Here is a 19,437-nt window from a genome sequence, read left to right on the forward strand (position 1 = left end):
ACTGGGGGAGAGGAGAAGGGAATGGGTGTAGCCGTGGGAGGGCAGAAATACTTAGCAGAGAAACAGGAGTTCGACCATCCTACTGACGGTGCTGTTCCCACTGGATGCGGCAGTTCTAGCCTCTGAAACTGATGCTCAGTGGCCTCTGCCACATAGTGCAATGTGCCCCTGTTCTCTGCCTCAGGAGTCATTGGCACTCTGCCCCAAAGCGGCCATCAGATTCTGATTCTGAGGCGGAGACTGGTTTGCCCCTTTGCCTCTCAGCGCCCCCAATTTTGCGGCTCTGCTCTCTGATGTCGTGCTGTGCAGGCTCCACTGCATGGGTGACAGATTGTGTCTGCATAAACAGGAGCAGGAGCGATGCACAGAGTTAGGGAAGGACTCGAGAATCTCATCACAGATGGTCAGATTATGTCATTGAGAATTACACTGCCCGAGGATGAGGGTGAGGATTATACACACACACACAGCTGTAAAGATGTTTGCAAGATGTTTCATATGACACGTAATAATGGAACTAGCTTTTTCAAAAAAGTCAGTGACACGGGGAATCTTTTTCTGACACTGAGAGATGAAGTTAATCACACTGCTGCCAGCCTGCCTGCCTGCCTGCCTGCCTGCGTGCTGCTAATGTTGCATTTTCCCCACTGCCCTGTGGTTCTGGTTAAACCATGGTTCTGGGGCACCAGGCTTCCTGAGTTTGAAGGGAAGCTCCTCCATTTACCATAATCTGTGACCTCTGGCAATTCATTTAACCTCCCTAAACTACACTTTCCTCATTTGTAAAATGGTAATAATACTGCCTGATAGGGCGCCTATGCATAGTAAAGGAAATGCCTCCCACAATAAAGAACATCTCAGTGAGAGGAACGCAGCAAGGGCTTTCTCCCAGATGCCAGCAGGATTTGCTCTCTTATCTCAGTTTTTTTTTTAAATATTTTTACAATATAATTTATTGTCAAAATTGGCTAACATACAGTGTGTACAGTGTGCTCTTGGTTTTTGGGGTAGACTCCCGTGGTCCATCTCTTACATACTCAAGAGCCACCTTCACTTGGGGCCACCTCCGACCACAGCCATCAACATTCCTTATCCGCTCCCTGAGTTATTCTTTCTCGGTAGCATTTATTGCCATGGCGCATACTGCATATTTTATTTATGTTTATCGAGTGTCTCTTTACTAGAAGACAAGCTCCAGGAGATAGAATCCACAGCACCCAGATCAGCGTCTGGCATGGAATAGGAATCCAGTAAAGATTTACAGGAAGGGAGGAGACAGCCACTTCTGCTAACTTGAAACTACTCTTTCTTGGTCCAGTCCTATCCTCTTGAGGCCCTGTTTGGGGGACATTTAGACTGTCCGTTGGCACCGGTACCTGGAAGCAAGAGAAGAAACTGAAATTGAGGTAATTCTAGCAGCTCGTGCTAGAGGAGCCCGGCCTTACTGAACTTGAATCCAACGCTGAGGATTTCTCATAAATCTCATTCATGCTGCCCTCTCCTTGCTCAGCTCATTAGTCAAAATCGGCCAGAGGGACCCACTGCAGAGCTGGGGAGGGTAAAGAGTTCTCGGATCCCTTTTCCCCTTCTTGGCGGAAAGCTCTTATCCAGACAGCGAGGAGCAGGGTTCGGCAAAGCTCGCCTCCTCTGGGCCTCGGCATCCCTGGGCCAGCTCGCCTGCAGGTCGGGAGCGCGCGTCCCCGCCGCACCGCGGCGCCAGGAGCGACTCGCCAAGCCCGGGGCCGCGGGAGGAGGTGGAGGCGGTGGCGAAGCTCACGCACCTCGGAGGAGCGGCGCCCGCGGGCCGGGGAGCGCCAGCCGGTAACCGCGGGCGGGACGGGGCGCCCGGGACCACGCAGAGCCGAGGCACTGGGTGCGGGAGGCTCGAGAGAAGGCAGGCAGTCGGGCTCCGTTGGGTTTGGGGGTGGACTTTAGTTGGGGGATGTTTGGGAGGATGGGAGTGGGAAGGGGAAAATTGAGGCTTTGGAGGTGCGCAGGAGAAGAGTGAGACCCGGTGGAGAGCACCCAAGTTTATAACCTTCCTCGCAGCCCGCTGATGTGAGCGTCCCGCCGGAGGCCGTCCGAAAAGGCTGGGAGCGGTGGCGCTCGGGGCTTGGGCTTCGGCTTGGGTGGGTTTCCTCCGTTCCACTGGGAAGGCCGTGGAACACCTTCCCCCGCCCGTGAGAAAACTTTCCACGCCCTGGTCTGCCTGCCACCTTTGTGCCCTACAGCTGAGAGCCCTTCTGGGCGCGGGGACCCTACGCATCCAGGGGAAGTGCGCTGTCCGCTGGCCCGGGGTGCACGCCCCCTGCGGTGGGCAGGGTTCTCGGAGTCAACCCTGGCTTGACAGTTAATTCATTTCGTTTGCGCTAGGGAGCCTGCCCGCAGGTCATTTTACTGATTAGAGGGAAATACCGGTTTCGTTTTTCTTCCTTTTCCATCCTTGCCGCATAATTAATTGAGGAAGACAAAAGATCGTCTCGTTAGAAAGTTGTTTTGAGGCTTTGTGGTTTCCTAAGCAGTTTAGAAGACTCGAGGAATCCCAGCTATTACTCTGGATTTAATCTCATGACATAAGGAAACATTTAATGGTGTCCTGAAAGCAAAGGGGGGTTGGGAGAAATTGCCAATGCTATTCCAGGGAAGAGAGGGGAACTTCCATCTATAAATCCTTATGAAAACCCCAAAGGTAAGTGATAGTATTTCCAGTTTGCACGTGAAAAATGCTTAGGTTGAGATACAAGTTTTCCAACTGAATCCTCCAGTTAATAGTGGGAGTAGAGGCCTGGAAACTAGGACTGTGAAGCTAGTGCCCCTTAGGTACATCACAAGGGGTTCCTTACTAAGAACACAGGTAGGAAAGTGGCCTGGGCCTGCCACCGGTAAGGTCCAGGATGGGAGAGGCCACCATGAGTTGGAGTGTCCACATCAAGGGGTTATGCCCTGATCATCCAATGTTTATGGAAGATGACAGGATACCAGCAGGTGGAGGAGAAGGCAGAGTTGCTCCCAGTTTGTTTCTTTCTGGGAGCAAAGAAATAAGACCCTTTAAGAGGTCTTGAAACCCAAGACTGGGCTGGATTGCTCAAGGCCAAAAAACAGGCATCCTAGAGCAGTGAAAGCATTCACCATCGCCCTAAAGCAGGCTTGAGAGAGGAGAACCCCAACCAGACTTTTCAAAAGAGGGAAACATTGAATCCTGGCAGTGTTTCAGAACAAATTTTTAAAGGAGAAAGCTAAAGACCACCCAGGAAAGGATTTGCAAAGACAATTTATGTCAAACGATTTCTCTTTTCTAGAGACTTACCCATTTGTAGATTGGGGCATGCCATACCCCGTTGTTTTTCAAATGTGGGTTATAACTCATATAGGGTAATGATATGAATGTAGTGAGTTGCACCAGCATTTTAAAAAAAAGTTTATTTTATTTATTTTGAGAGAGAGGGAAGGAGACTGGGAGGGAGGGAGGGAGGGAGGGAGGGAGGGAGAGAGAGAGAGAGAGAGAGAAAGAGAGAATCCTAAGCAGGCTCTGCACTGTCAGCATGGAGCCTGATGCAGAGTCAGTCCCGTGAAATGTGAGATCATGACTTGAGCCAAAATCAAGAGCTGGATGCTTAACCAGCTGAGCCGCCCAGGTGCTCCATCATCAGCATTTTTTTTTTAACGTGAAATTAAATAGCAGGGGAGAGAAAACATCAAGTGCTCAAGTGCATTGTATGTGCAAGGGAGAGTATTGTTTTATCAAATGTGTGTGTGTATTGTTCTGTGTTGTCCATCCTGCTGCCTCTGTAGGGGTGTCCATACCTATCCCTGGATGTCCCTCTTCATCCTTCTAGGCTACCCCCACTCTGCTCATGGTGGGGTTTCACTTTGCAAATTGTATCATCTGCACATTCTGGAAAATGTAGCCTTCCTCTTCCCCATTTCTCTAGGCCTGATATTTTGCCAATCAGAATTCCTCTATAAATTCCTTATTTTTAACCTTTTATTTATTTTTTTAGAGTTTTTATTTAAATTCCAGATAGTTAACATACAGTGTAATACTAGTTTCAGGTGTAAAGTATAATGATTCCACACTTCCATACAACACCCCGTGCTCATCGCAAGTGCCCTCCTTAATCCCCATCACCTATTTCACCTATTCCCCCCACCTGCCTCCCCTCTGGTAACCATCAGTTCTCTATAGTTAAGAGTTTGTTTCTTGATTTGCCTCTCTCTCTCTTTTTTCCCCCCTTTGCTCATTTGTTTTGTTTCTCAAATTCTACACATGAGTGAAATTATATGGTATTTGTCTTTCCCTGGTTGACTTATTTTGCTTGGCACAATACTCTCTAGCTCTATCCATGTCATTGCAAATGGCAAGATTCCATTCTTCTTTTATGGCTGAGTAATATTCCATTGCTTATATATACCACATCTTCTTTATCCATTCATCAGTCGATGGACACTTGGGCTCTATAATTTGGCTATTGTATATAATGCTGCCATAAACATTAGGGTGAATGTATCCCTTTGAGTTAATGTTTTTGTGTTCATGGGGCAAACACCTAGTAGTGCAATTACTAGATTGTAGGGTAGTTCTATTTTTAACTTTTTGAGGAAACTCCATACTGTTTTCCAGAGTGGCTGCACCAGTTTGCATACCCACCAATAGTACAAGAGGGCTCCCCTATCCCCACATCCTTGGCAAAGCCTGTTTTGTTTTTTTGTGTTGTTGATTTTAGTCATTCTGAGAGGTGTGGAGTGATATCTCATTGAAGTTTTGATTTGAATTTCCCTGGTGATCAGTGATGTTGAGCATCTTTTCATGTGTCTGTTGGCCATCTGTGTCTTCTTTGGAAAAATGTCTATTCATGTCGTCTGCCCGTTTTTAAATTGGATTATTTGTTTTTTGGGTGTTGAGTTTTATAAGTTCTTCATAAACTTTGGATACTAATTCTTTATTGGATATGTCATTTGCAAACATCTTCTCCCATTCTGTAGGTTGCCTTTTACGTTTGTTGATTGTTTCTTTTGCTGTGCAGAAGCTTTTTATTTTGACATAGCTCAATAGTTTATTTTTGCTTTTGTTTACCTTCCCTCAGGAGACTTATCTAGGAAAAGTTGCTACAGCTGATGTCAGAGAAATGACTGCCTGTTATTTCTTCAATGATTTTTATGGTTTCAGGTCTCTCATTTAGTCTTTCATCCAGTTTGAGTTTATTTTTGAATTTTTTTTTCAACGTTTTTTATTTATTTTTGGGACAGAGAGAGACAGAGCATGAACGGGGGAGGGGCAGAGAGAGAGGGAGACACAGAATTGGAAACAGGCTCCAGGCTCTGAGCCATCAGCCTAGAGCCTGACGCGGGGCTCGAACTCACGGACCGCGAGATCGTGACCTGGCTGATGTCGGACGCTTAACCGACTGCGCCACCCAGGCGCCCCTTGAGTTTATTTTTGTATATGGTGAAGGAGAATGGTCAAGTTTCATTCTTTTGCATGTGGCTGTCCAGTTTTCCCAACACCATTTGTTGAAGAGACTGTCTTTTTTCCATTGGATATTCTTCTCTGCTTTGTTGAAGATTAATTGATCATGTAATTGTGGGTTCATTTCTGGGTTTTCTATTCTGTTCTATTGATCTGTGTGTCTATTTTTGTGTCAGTATCATCTGTTTTGATTACTACAGCGTTGTAATATAATTTGAAGTATAGAACTATGATGCCTCCAGCTTTGTATTTCTTTCTCAAGATTGCTTTGGCTATTCAAGGTCTTTTGTGGTTCCATACAATTTTAGGATTTTTATTCTAGTTCTGTGAAAAATGCTACTGGTATTTTGATAAGGATTGCATTAAATGTATAGATTATTTGGGGTAGTATAGGCATTTTAATAATATTGGTTCTTCCAATCCATGAGCATGGAATGTCTTTTCACTTATTTCATTATCTTCAATTTATTTCATCAGTGTTTTATAATTTTCAGAGTATGGTCTTTCACCTCTTTGGTTAGGTTTATTCCTAGGTATCTTATTGGTTTTCGTGCAGTTGTAAGTGGGATGGTTTTCTTAATTTCTTTCTCTGCTACTTAACTATTAGTGTATAAAGATGCAACAGATTTCTGTACATTGATTTTGTATCCTGCAACTTTATTAAATTCATTAATCAGGCCTAGCAGTTTTTGGTGGAGTCTTTCAGGTTTTCTTTATATAGTATCATGTCATCTGCAAATAGTGAAAATTTTACTTCTTCCATCCTGATTTAGATGACTTTTATTTATTTTTGTTGTCTGATTGTTGTGGTTAGGACTTCCAGTACTATATTGAACAAAAGTGGAGAAAATGGACATCCTTGTCTTGTTCCTGATCATAGAAGAAAAGTTCTCACTTTTCCTCCATTTAAGATGATATTAGCTATATACGGCCTTTACTATGTTGAAGTATGCTCCCTCTAAATCTACTGTGTTGAGAGTTTTTATCACGAATGGATGTTGTTCTTTGTCAAGTGCTTTTCTGCATCTATTGAAATAACCATAGGGTTCTTATCCTTTCTTATATTAATGTGATGTATCTCATTGATTGATTTGCAAATATGAACCACACTTGCAACCCAGGAATAAATCCAAGTTGATTATGGTGGATTATTTTTTTAATGTACTGTTGGATTTGGTTTGCTACTATTTTGTTGAGGATTCTTGCATTTGTGTTCATCAGAAATATTGATTGGCCTATAGTTCTCTTTGTTTGTGCTTTCTTTCTCAGGTTTTGGCATCAGGGTAATGTTGACTTCATAAAATGATTTTGGAGGTTTTCCTTCCTTTTCTATTTTATGGAATAGTTTGAGAAGAATAAGTATTTTATTTATTTATTTAAACTTGTTTTACTTTTTATTTTTTTTAAATTTACATCCAAATTAGTTAGCATATAGTACAAAAATGATTTCAGGAGTAGATTCCTTAGTGCCCCTTACCCATTTAGCCTATCCCCCCTCCCACAATCCCTCCCATAACCCTCAGTTTGTTCTCCATATTTGTGAATCTCTTCTGTTTTGTCCCCCTCCCTGTTTTTATATTGTTTTTGTTTCCCTTCCCTTATGTTCATCTGTTTTGTCTCTTAAAGTTCTCATGTCAGTGAAGTCATATGTTATTTGTCTTTCTCTAATTTCACTTAGCATAATACCCTCCAGTTCCATCCACGTAGTTGCACATGGCAAGATTTCATTCTTTTTGACTGCTGAGTAATACTCTATTGTATATATATACACCACATCTTCTTTATCCATTCCTCTGTTGTTGGACATTCAGGCTCTTTCCATACTTTGGCTATTGTTGATAGTGCTGCTCTAAACATGGGGGTGCATGTGTCCCTTCGAAACAGCACACCTGTATCCCTTGGATAAATACCTAGTAGTGCAATTGCCAGGTTGTAGGGTAGTTTTATTTTTAGTTTTTTGAGGAACCTCCATACTGTTTTCCAGAGTGGCTGCACCAGCTTGCATTCCCAGAGAATAATAAGTATTAACTCTTCTTTAAATGTTGGGTAGAATTCACCTGTAAAGCCATCTGGTCCTGGACTGTTGTTGTTGGGAGTTTTTTGATTACTGATTTGATTTCTTTGCTAGGTATCATTCTGTTCAAATTTTCTATTTCTTCCTGTTTCAGTTTTGGTAGTTATATGCTTTTAGGAAATTGTCCATTTCCTCTAGGTTGTCCAATTTGTTGGCATATAGTTTTCATAGTATTCTCCTATAATTGTTTGTATTTCTGTGGTGTTGGATGTTATTTCTTCTAATTTGTGATTTTATTTATCTGAGTTCTTTTCACTTTTTCTAGGTAAGTCTGGATAGAGGTTTATCAATTTTGTTGATTTTTTTCAAAGAACCAGTTTCTGGTTTAATTGATTTGTTCTAATGTTCTATTGTTTTTGTTTTTGTTTTGTCTCTATATCATTGATTTCTGCTCTAATCTTTATTATTTCCTTCCTTCAGCTGGCTTTAGGCTTCATTTGTTGTTCATTTTCTAGCTCCTGTAGGTGTAAGGTTAGGTTTTTACTTGAGATTTTTCTTGTTCATAAGGTAGGCCTGTATTGCTATATACTTCCCTCTTAGGACCACTTTTGCTGAAGCCCAAATATTTTGGACCATTATGTTCATTTTCATTTGTTTCCATATATCTTTTTATTTCTTCTTTTATTTCCTGGTTGACTCATTCATTGTTTAGTAGAATGTTATATACCCTCCATGTCTTTCTGGTCTTTCTAGATTTTTTTCTGTGGTTGACTTCTAGTTTCATAGTGTTGTGGTCAGAACAGGTACATGATATGACTTGGATCTTCTTGTATTTGTTGAGACTGATTTTGTGGCCCAATATGCTATGTCTTCTGGAGAATGTTTATTTTTGACCTTTTAATGTTTTCGGTATGGCAGTGACTTGGCAAGCTGCTTTCTAGTGCCCTAGTGCCCACTTTTGGGCACAATCTCCTTTACTTCTCACAGCTAGGTGGATGTTGCTATTTACATTTTACAAATGGGGCTTCCCAAAGCTAGAGACATACAAATAATTTAGTCATTGGTCCCTGCTCCCCATTACAGATGGCCCAAAGAGTGTCCTGCCTTTGCAGAAGCATTTTGCAAAGTCTCATACTATCCCTAAGGATGAAGTAAGGGAATAGAGGATGTACAACAAGGCTCTCTCCCTGTCCCTGCACCTCCTTGGTATTATTTATCAGGAGAAAGACATAGAGGAGACATTTATCAGAGATGTGGCAAGTACAAATCTGGCAGGATACTCCATGAGACACATTTTATATCTGGGCAAGAGATAATAATACTAGAAGGCTGAAGACCTAGTCCTGCATTTAGGTTCACAGTCAATTTAAAAAGTAAAAGATGGAGTGACCCCAGTGAGAAGCAATTCATAATTCATGTAAAAGAAAAAAAAACCCAAGGATTTCAGTGGCTCACCAAGCCCTGAAAGGACCATAATGTGAAGTAGCTACTCAGTCGCAAACTTGGGTTGCAATGACAATGACATGTCTTTTTTTTTTTTTTAAACAGACATTTGTGTGGAGCTTATTATGTGCCAGGCATAATTATGAGTGTTTCACAATTTTATCTCAATCCCTGTAACAACTTCATGAAGTAGGGAATATAATTATCACCATTCTCCGGTAACAGATGAGAAGGCTGAAGCACAGAAAGATTAAATAATTTGTTTAAGATTACATAGCCAGTAAACAGTAGAGCTGGGATTAGAACCTGGGCCCTTAACTACTACCACCTACCTCAAACCTGTGATGACTGGATCATGGGAGCCTAGGCTCCCTCCACACAGCATCCCCTTCTGGTGGCTCCTTAATGGAGGACAGAAACTAACTTTGCAGCATCCAGAGCAAAGTGACCTAGATGATGAGGATCTGAAGACTAGGCCATGTGAGGAACAATAAGTATGTAGCCTGGCAGAGAGGAGCCTTGGCCAGTTATGAGACCAGTCCTCAGATATCTGGAGAAGAGGAAGTAGGTTTGTTCCCAGTATCAGATCAAGCCAATTTTAGGTGATTTTCTGTCAGGATTGAGAGAGTGTTCCCCCCCTGGTGAGAGAGTATTGACTTCCATGTCTCTGCCCCTTTCAATGCTCAAATTCCTCAACTTTAGTAGATACATAAAAGTAAATAAACTTTAAAAATAATTGGAAATTATAGTCTATGCATTTGTATGTATGGGTATGTAAGTAGGGTACTGAAGTAAAGTTTTGACTGAGCCACACATTCAAATTATGTGAAATTCCAAAAGACAGTGCTAGACCACCAAGTAGAAATTTTAGTGTATATATTTGAGAACTTTTGCATAACATACCCCACTGGCTGCTTCAAGAATATGAGGATTATGAGAGGAGGCTTTATTAAACAGATTTATTCAGAAAGATCATTTCCTTCATCCCAAATCCAGCAAGGGGGACTTTTGAAGAAACACTAGTTGAACTGTACAGGTGTTTCTTGCATTTGGGGCTCATGTGGTGGCCTGGGCAGTAGGATCACCTGCCTTCACAGAGTTTGTTAGGGCAAAAGATATCATAGACCTTCCTGTGGGACCAAGTGGGACCATGTAGGAAAGAGGGCTGACCTGGAGCCACTCTAAATTCAGCCCAGGAGTGAGGGCACCCCAGCAGCTAGAGTTTCCAGAAATCCAGAGACTAAGGAAGAGTGAGCAGTCAGCTGAAGGAAAGTGAGTATCATTAAAGTACCCATAAACAGAGGGGCCATGTAGTCCTGGCCCCTACTTTGATTTTGGCGGGGTGTAAACTGACCAGCAGTTGCACATAAAGTGGAGAATAAGAAAAGAGATCAACATTCTCCCAATCCCTGCAGAGACTAGCGGGCAGCAGGACCTAGCTGGCATAGGGAAGGAGATTTAATGTTATAACCAGGTTGGAGTTTCTTTTATTTCCAAACTGCAAACTTGAATTCTTTTGGGACTTTGAAGTGGTTGCTTGAGCAGAAAGGTCTACCCAAGGATCTACTCAAGTGTTCATCTGAAGACAGGGAGGATGAATCCACTGAATGCATTTTAAGGGGCAACAGAAGAGAAAAATAAAATTGGCGTTTGATCAGGTCCCACAGCTGCACCAGCTCAGAGTATGGATTATATATGCTTAGGTCGAAACAGTAAAGAGTAACGGTCTATTCGCTTGATGTTACATGTACTCCAGACTTGGAGGTAGGAGCGTTTAGAAAAGGAAAGAAAATATTTACTTGCCCAGAGTGCAGGGGTGTTAGGCTTCAGAAGATTGACTCATCAAATAAAAATACAATGAATACTTGAAAGAAAATACCCCATAAGATTTTCAGAGTTCTCAAGTGTTCATTAGTCTTTTGTTCATGGTTGAAAGCAACTTTCACACATGATTACTGTATTCCCCAAAGTTATGACTTATCTTCAGACACCCCATAACAAACAATCAGGAGAAAAAAATGGTTTCCCTTAGGGAGCCCAGGCTTATGGGACATGTTCAAGGTTTTGTTATCTGGGGGACCAACTTTCAGACAGGATGGTCATGTTATTTTTAGCTTATGTCAGGGTTCAAAGTGATTTTTCTTCTTGACTAGAGAATAAGAACTGCTTAGTCCTATTAGAAAGAGGGGAAAGTATGCATTTTTGCTTCTCCTTCCTTGCAAACATGATTCTTCAATCCATTATGGTGTTGCTGAGATGTGAAGTAAAAAACCAGAAGTTGAGCATCTTTTTATGAAATACTAAAATTATGGATTTTAGTTAAAGTCTGAGTTGAATTGTTGCTTGTGCCTCTGTTACTAAGATCTATGCGATTTTCACCTGACTGGAGAACGTTAGTAAATTTTGTAACCCTTCAAGTGAAAATAATTTATAAGCTTCAGATAATCACTCTCCTCAAAGGTGCCTTTGTTTTCTTCATGTCCTTGGTAACAGCAAAAACAACAATTAAAGGCAGAGGTGGGGCAGGCTGAGGGGGCTGCTTCCTACAGGTCAGCTTTACAGTTCCCTAGTTGATCAAAAAAGAAAAATTAGAGATAAGTGAGGATATGTGGGTGTAAACAGCATCTGTATTTCTATGAATATTTGTGTAGATACCCCCCCCCCCCCATATAATTCTCTTGTGTGGAAGAAAAAAGAAAAAAAAGCAACAGGTGAATCTGAAGATCGGGATGCTGTATCATGTAAACCGACATATATTCCAACCAGTGCTCCTCTAAAGTCTCCATTAAATTACCTCAGTAGGAGAGGATAGTTAACCCATGTTTCTGCGAGTCTGAAGCATAGGCCAAGGCCACCAGAAGCAAATATGTATTTCTCTTGAACATTCATTTGATATTTGCAGTTTACTCTATAATATATCTGTACTTATTTAATTTGAAAATATAACCTTCTAAGTCTTTTAAATGCATTCTTTTGAATGCATTTTAAGAGGCACTGGAAGAGAAAAATAGGATTGACATTTGATCAGGCCCCACAGCTGCACCAGCTCAGAGTATGGATTATATATGCTTAGGTTGAAACAGTAAAGAGTAACAGTCTGTTTGCTTGATGTTACTTACATGTACTCCAGACTTGGATGTAGGAACATTGAACCGGGAGGATGAGCCAGGTATGTCCTGAGACTTCGGGGGCTGATATCCCCAGTCCTCGGCAGGCAGAGCAAGGAACTGGCATTTCTGACTCTTGCTGTGCAAGGCTCTGTCTGGCTGTCTTCTGGCCAGTCCTTCCTTGCAGTTGAGAAGGCCCGGGGGAGCCTGGAGCCTGGCTGGCCTTGCTCTGCCAGACTCTGTCTGCTTGTAATTAGGGACTGTACTAGGTTGGCAGTGGGTACGGTAGGTGGAAAAACTAGAAAAGACAAAGACATATACCTTAGTTTAAGAATCCCAGACAAAGGAGGATATGATGATCATGAGAAAGTGTAGCCTTCCTATGGGTCGGTCTGGAGCTCTTAAATAAACCACTGCTTTGGTTTAAATTTCCTTTTCCGTGGAACAGAGATTGGAATACCTGGTCCTTCTCCTTTTGGCTTATTTGTCAAAAGAATGATTCAGCTCAGGGCTGTAAAGAACAGTGTGTGCTGTTTGGAGACAGATAGCATGAGCAGTAAATACAAAGTAGGCTCGTTTGCCAGATCGTCCTCAAAGTGATTTAAGATATGGCCAGTCTCATTCTCCTTAGCCCTATTATGGCGAATGTTTCACAAACTCCACTAATTAAAATGGAAAGGGTGGTTGTTTCCCTAGTATTGTTAAAATGGTAATTCACCTGGCCATGATGTTTTATAATAACAGCTCTATAAATCAGCATGAGAGTTCAGGGAGAGGCAAAGTCTGATCCTGAGGGAATCTGACTTATATACTCATTATTAAAGTGAGAGATTCAGGTAATCCACATGACAGGATTTGAATGAAGGCAGACAATCCTCATGGGCTTGGGCAGGACTCTGGTGGGGGGGAAGTGGTGATTGAGCATTATTCTCAAAGGTTGGCAGGAATCCAGAGTAGGGGGTAGATGGCAGTCCAGGCTGGCAGGTAGAATAGAGTAGGCAAAGCTCAGAGGACTGTCTTTGAGCCCTCCCCCACCTGGCCCCTTGCTGTAATGAGCCTCTCTTTCATGATAATCCCATTCACATATTGTCTGCCTGTGTCATCAGGCTTTTGCATTGCACCTTAATGTCTCTGTGTGTGTATTTGAAAGGGTGATATTTAACAGAGGAGAGTTTGGTTTCAAATAGAAGTCTGAATTCTTTCAGGGCATAGGCCTTGACTTTTGAAACCCCACAAAATCTTTCATAGTGGAACTCATAGTGTTTAAAATATCCTCGTTGGGCTGAATGGACCCATACTCATTTTAACATGTTCTTCTTGAAGGACATGTTGATGAGAACATCACAAATTGTTGAAGATGGCATATAGTGGGGTAGGTTAATGACATTTCAAAAAGGGTTTTCTTTCCAGAAATTTTTTGTTGTTTAGTTACAGTAAAAGTGGTTGGTTTAGTAAGTCAATTTTCATGGACTTTCTAGGACAGTCCATTTTTAAAAATATTTTTAAAAATATATTTTTTTTAAATTTTAAAAATTTAAAAATTTAAAAAATTTTAAAAATATTTATTTATTTTTCATTTTTATTTATGTTTTTTAATGTTTATTTTTGAGAGACAGCATGAGAGCAGGGGAAGGGTAGAGAAAGAGGTAAAGAGAGGATCTGAAGCAGACTCCAAGCTGTCAGTGCAGAGCCCAGTGTGGGGTTCAAACCCACGAACCATGAGATCATGACCTGAGTTGAAGTCAGACGCTTAACTGACTCAGCCACCCAGGCGCCCCTATGACAGTTTAAATAATCAAAACTGTATTAGTTTGCTAGGGCTCTCATAACAAAATATCAAAGATTGAGTGGCTAAAACAATAGAAATTTATTTCCTCACAGTTCTGGAGACTTGAAGTCCAAGATCAAGGTGTCATCAGGGGCTGGTTTCCTCTGAGGGCTGAGGGAAGGATGTGTTCCAGGCCTCTCTCTCTCTCTGGTTTGTAGGTGGCCATCCTCTCGCTGTCCCTATGTGCACAAGTGGCCCTGGCATCCCTCCCTGTGTCCTTATTACTTTTTGTAAGAACACCAGATTGGATTAGGGCTCACCCTAAAGGCCTCATTTTAACTTCGTTCCTTTTGTAAAGGCCCTGTCTTCAAATGTAGCCACATTCTAAGGTTTGGGGGTGGTTAGGGCTACAACATACAAATTTTAGGGGGACACAGTTCAGCCTGTGACAGTACTATATCCATACTGCACTGTATACACACACACACACACACACGTGTACACACACACAATTTTTACAAATAGACACACATCATTGAGTTCAGGATACAAATGGAAAACACTTGATATTTTATTCAGTTACAGAATCATAGATTCTGTAGAAGAAAATCTCACCACATCCCTCTGAGTCCTTTCCTTTGCTTTCAGAGAGGATGGATGTCTAAGCCATTTCGGGCAGCTTTCATGCGAATGCAATGGACCGAGGCAGTGTAATACAGACTCACGTAAAAGTATCTGCCTCCTATGAACATGTTGATGTCACTGTCAGCTTTCCTTTCTTGCAGAGGACTGCCTTTACTGTGAGATTATCTCTTTGTTGCTTGGAAGGTGCTTAAAATGACTTTTTGCTTATGGGATGATAATTATTAATAATAGTCGTTTTCAAAAAATGTCCTTATTTGGCAAAATAAAAATATTGGCAGTCCTGTCTTTCAGATCCATAAATTCTAGCTGGTCTCCAGAAAACATTCCCCAGAGACTGGAGCCCGTTTTAGAAGATTATGGTGTTTCCTCTTTGTGACTTTAAATGCAATCCACAAGAAGGCTCTGGAAGCTTGGGAATAGTAACTTGTAATGGACTTCTGCTGAAATGAGGTTGGCTAATGACAGGGACAACAGAAGGTGAAGCTGGTCAAAAGGAGAGCTTGTGAAGCAATCAGTGTGTCTCCAGGACTGGTGGAGGTAAGGGGACGCGAGCCAGGGCTGCACCAGTATTTTCCCCCGCTGCCCACGGCTCTCTCTGGTATGCAGAAGGAAGATTCCTCACATCCTGGATAGAATATTCCTTTTACATGGAAAGGACTCACCACAAGGGCTCTGGAAAAGAACAAAGCTGAATCCTTGAAAGCTGGCCATAGCAGAAGGACCCACACCGGGAGGGATGCCTGGATGTCCCCTGGGGTGGTCTTTTGCTTCAGGAGCTCTCAATTATGCTTTCCCCAAGGACATTGGTTGGGAAGTGCTGATTTTTATTATTTTCTTATTAGAAAAATTTTTTAGAACTTTTAAAAGTTTTGGCAAAATATGTATAACATAAAATTCACATTGTTGTGCAACCATCACCACTATCTGCCTCGGGAACATTTTCATCATCCCAAACTGAAACTCTGTATCCACTAAATGGTAACTTCCCATTCCTGCTTCTCCCAGACCTCAGCAACCACCATTCTACTTTCCGCCTCTGTGAATTGAGTACTCTAGGTTCCTCGCGTAAAGGGAATCCTGCAGTATTTGTCCTCATGTGTCTGGCTTATTTCATTAGCATAATGTCTTCAAGGCTCATCCATGTTGTCGCATATGTCAGAATTTCTTTTTAAGGCTGAATAATACCCACTGCATGGATATACTGTGTTTTGTTTATTCATTCAACTGCCAGTCTGCATTTGTACTGCCCCCCGCTTATAGTTATTGTGAATAATGCTGTTGAGGACACTGGTGTACAGATAGCTGTTGGAGTCTCTGCTTTTGACTCTTTGGGGTATAATTCCAGAGCTGGAATTGAGGGATTATAAAGTATTCCATGTTTAAATTTTTGAGGAGCTAGCAGCGGCACCATTTTACCTTTCCGTCAGCAACGCACAAGTGTTCCAGTTTCTCTCTATCCTTGCTAACACTGGTTATTTTCTGGTTTTGTTTCTGTTTTTGTTTTATAACAGCTATCCTAATGGGTGTGAAGCGAAAACTCATTGTGAAATACTGCTTTGTGATAGCTGGTGTTTTGATTTGACTCTAGTACTTTTAAACATACTTTTTCTGGGAGCACCTGGGTGGCTCAGTCGGTTAAGTGTCAGACTCTTGGTTTTGGCTCATGTCATGATCTCATGGTTAGTGAGTTCGAGCCCCGCTTTGGGCTCCATGCTGACAGTACAGAGCCTGCTTGGGACTCTCTCTGTCTCTCTCTCTCCGCCCCTCCCCTGCTCTTGCTCTCTCTCTCTCTCAAAAATAAATAAACTTAAAAAAAAAAATAACAAATAAAAAAACATACTTTTTCTGAAGGCTTAGGAATAGAGCAAAAATAGTATTGGGGACCCAGAAAACCTTAACTATAACAGAGTGGTCAACTTGGGATTCCACTGTTTTGTTCAATATGCCTAGAATTTCTTGAAGTCCAGACCAAGGAAAGTGAAGTCCAGAAAAAGGTAGGAGTTAAACTTATGGCATTTCTGTGGTGGGGACCCTAGCCCACCATGGGAGTGGCCTCATTTGTGGCTACAGTAGGACGTCCGTGTTGGGATATAGAACAAATAGCACGGCATCCTGGCACTTGTGTAGTGGGGTAGAGTAGAGCCCTGTTTTATTATATGGCATAACTCCTTTGCTCTATTCCACAGTATCAGTTAATCTTTGGGTCTTAAAGTTTGTTTCCCAGACCACGTAAAGCATGTTCTCTGGTCTGCTTGGCCATTTTATTCCTTATTGTAATTCACCGAATTGATGCCATGGTTATAAATCATTCTCCTCCACTTGGTTAGTGTGTCCCAGTTCATTACCTTTCTCAGCCCTGGAGGATTGTGAAAACCTAGCTTCCTAAATCTTCAGAGCTGGGGCTGAAGCCCAATTGCTGGGAGCAGTGTGCCTGCCGCCCCCACACCTACCTCAGAGCTATGACTCGTCTCTTCTCTGGAAATCCTTTCCAGATGGAGGCTTCATGGCTTCTCTCTGGAGTGTGTTTTCCCCTGTGTGGGTATGTTTCTCTTCTCGATGTCCAGCCAAAGTTTCTGTTAGGATGGGAGAACTCTGCTCTCAAGTCCAGGGTCGACTAAGAGAATGAAAGATAATTTGGGGGCGTCTCCACCATAGGAGAAACTAATTCAACAAGTATTGCATTTCTGCTATGAGTGAGGCCTTGTGTGGGTTGCTGGAAATACAACAGTGAGCAAAGCAGAGGAGGCCCTGCCCTGTTGGTGCTTATGGAAAAGAGACAAGAGGGAAGAGGAGGGCACTGGGGCCTGGTCCATGCAGTCCTATCTTAGTCTGTGCTGTGGTGCAATGCAAAGATATATTAGCATCTCCAAAGATTCTCCAAAGGGCTCAGGGATAGTCATTGTGTCCTGGTACCTAGTAGTCATGCAGTAAGCATTTGCTGGATTGAACTAGGGAGACTGACAGAGTCAGGAAATGCTAACCTTAAAAATTACTTTCTAGTCTATTTACTACTATGTGGCTTCCCAGAGCATTAAGGGGAGGAGGTGGATTTAAGAATCCAAACCACTGTCCTCTCTGAGGCACCAGCTCGTGGAAAAGGGATGCCCACTTGTTAATGAAGCATCTCTCCATTTCAGGTGTTGGCTGAAGTTTATCTGCACAAAATCTTAAGTCCTGTTTCTGGTTTTGGAAGTTGTTCTTCTATTGGCATTGATTCTGATTTTAAGACCGAGGTAGACCCCAGGCTTGAGAAACCTGCTCCATGTTTTGCTCCTGGAAACAAGTTACTGCTGTGCAGCAGAGACATGGGGATAGACAGGAAGAAGATGCACCCAGAATTTCTCTGCCAGCTGTCAGTCACCACATTTTTGAGGTCTGATGGGTAGCTGAGTACTTTCTAGGAAATACCCAAGAACTGCATAAAACTTGATAATGTAGAGAAATTTGGGAATATGTCCATTTCAGAAGGAAAGAGGTGTGTGCATGTGTGCGTGTGTGTGTGTGTGTGTGTGTGTGTGTGTGTGTGATATCTCTAGGCTGAACTGAGTGACTAGATTCAGACTTCAAAAGTAAGATGCACACTCAAGTCAAAGGATAGTAGGAAGAGAATACTTCAAGGTCCCAGAAGCAAGATCTCTTTAATTGGAAGAAATAAAAATCCACAGCATGTGAAAGAAGTTGCTTACTTAAAATGGATTCACAGAAAAGAAATCTGCAAACTTGAGATTTAAAGTGATGAGTACAAGTAGAAGGTAGTGGGTCACACAGAATCTATAAAAAGGAAAAGTAAACTGGAGAACAAGACCATGTCTGCATTTTTTTAAAGCACTGTCCTGGGAGGACACTACAGAGACTCTGATTTTGGAAGTTAAGGCATAATTTCTTGCTGGGATATGTTGCTTTTAGAAGTGCTTTAGGAATACCCAGGGACTCTGGTCTATCATGAGCCTGACTCATAACTTTGTAGACTCATCTGATCTCTGTGTGGTCCTACCCACTCAGGTGTGGGCAAAGTGGGTGCACCATTAGTCTTGACTTGGGGGCCTAGTCACATCTCTGTGCAATAAGGGAATTAAGCTACTAAAGCTGTGATTCGGAAGTTCCAACCTTAGGCTCCCCAGCCACCAGAATCGGCCTACCCAGGCTTTACCTTTGGTTTCTCAAATGCCTTTGCTTGGAGAGAGAAGGGGTGATGGGTGAAGAGAGTGACTTCTCTGTGTTTCGCTGGGGACGGTTGTTCCTAGGAATAGAAGGAAGAAAGAGATAAGAACACACAACTAATTAGAAATTTATGGCCCAGGGGCGCCTGGGTGGCTCAGTCGGTTAAGCTTCCGACTTCAGCTCAGGTCACGATCTCGCGGTACGTGAGTTCGAGCCCCGCGTCGGGCTCTGGGCTGATAGCTCAGAGCCTGGAGCCTGTTTCTGATTCTGTGTCTCCCTCTCTCTCTGCCCCTCCCCCGTTCATGCTCTGTCTCTCTCTGTCTCAAAAATAAATAAATGTTAAAAAAAAATTTTTTTTTTTAAAAAAAGAAATTTATGGCCCAGACCGGAATGGAGATTGGCATCCTGGGTGACATGCCCACTACTGGAGTTTGGGGGTTGACGGGAAAGAAGATAGTGTGGCTGCAGTTGGGAATTTTGATCTCAGATCTGAATGGGTTGTTAGGTCTTCCTCCACACATGCTGGTTACTGTGGGGCTTTGGATCTGTGACATTGGCCAGCAGCTTCTTGGAGTGACTTTCTGGCCATGCTTTCAGGTGTGTGTGTGTGTGCATGCACATGCACGCTCATTTTTTAGGGTTTATAAACATCTTTTGGATCTTTCCTTGATGTTCCAGTCCTGTGGCTGAGTTGGTGGTCACTTGGAAAACACATCTGTTGATATTTACACCTTAATATGGAAATCAAGGTCCAACTTCAAGGAAACAGCCCCCATGGGCATATGAACCCATCATGGCCCTGCAAAGGTATCAATGAAGAGCCTTTATTCAC

General features: G+C 42.5%; 1 protein-coding gene across 1 annotated transcript in view; it reads left to right on the forward strand.

Moving 5' to 3' along the window:
• The first annotated feature begins 1,648 nt into the window (after window positions 1-1,648).
• Window positions 1,649-19,437, forward strand: part of MRAP2 (melanocortin 2 receptor accessory protein 2) — a 54,652-nt gene continuing 36,863 nt past the window's right edge. Inside the window, exon 1 of the mRNA XM_043593034.1 lies at window positions 1,649-1,821. The gene's annotated coding sequence lies outside the window, so the exon portion shown is untranslated. The remainder of the gene's footprint in view (window positions 1,822-19,437) is intronic.

The sequence above is a fragment of the Prionailurus bengalensis genome, chromosome B2 (genome assembly GCF_016509475.1).
Source record: "Prionailurus bengalensis isolate Pbe53 chromosome B2, Fcat_Pben_1.1_paternal_pri, whole genome shotgun sequence".
NCBI classification, from domain to species: domain Eukaryota; kingdom Metazoa; phylum Chordata; class Mammalia; order Carnivora; family Felidae; genus Prionailurus; species Prionailurus bengalensis.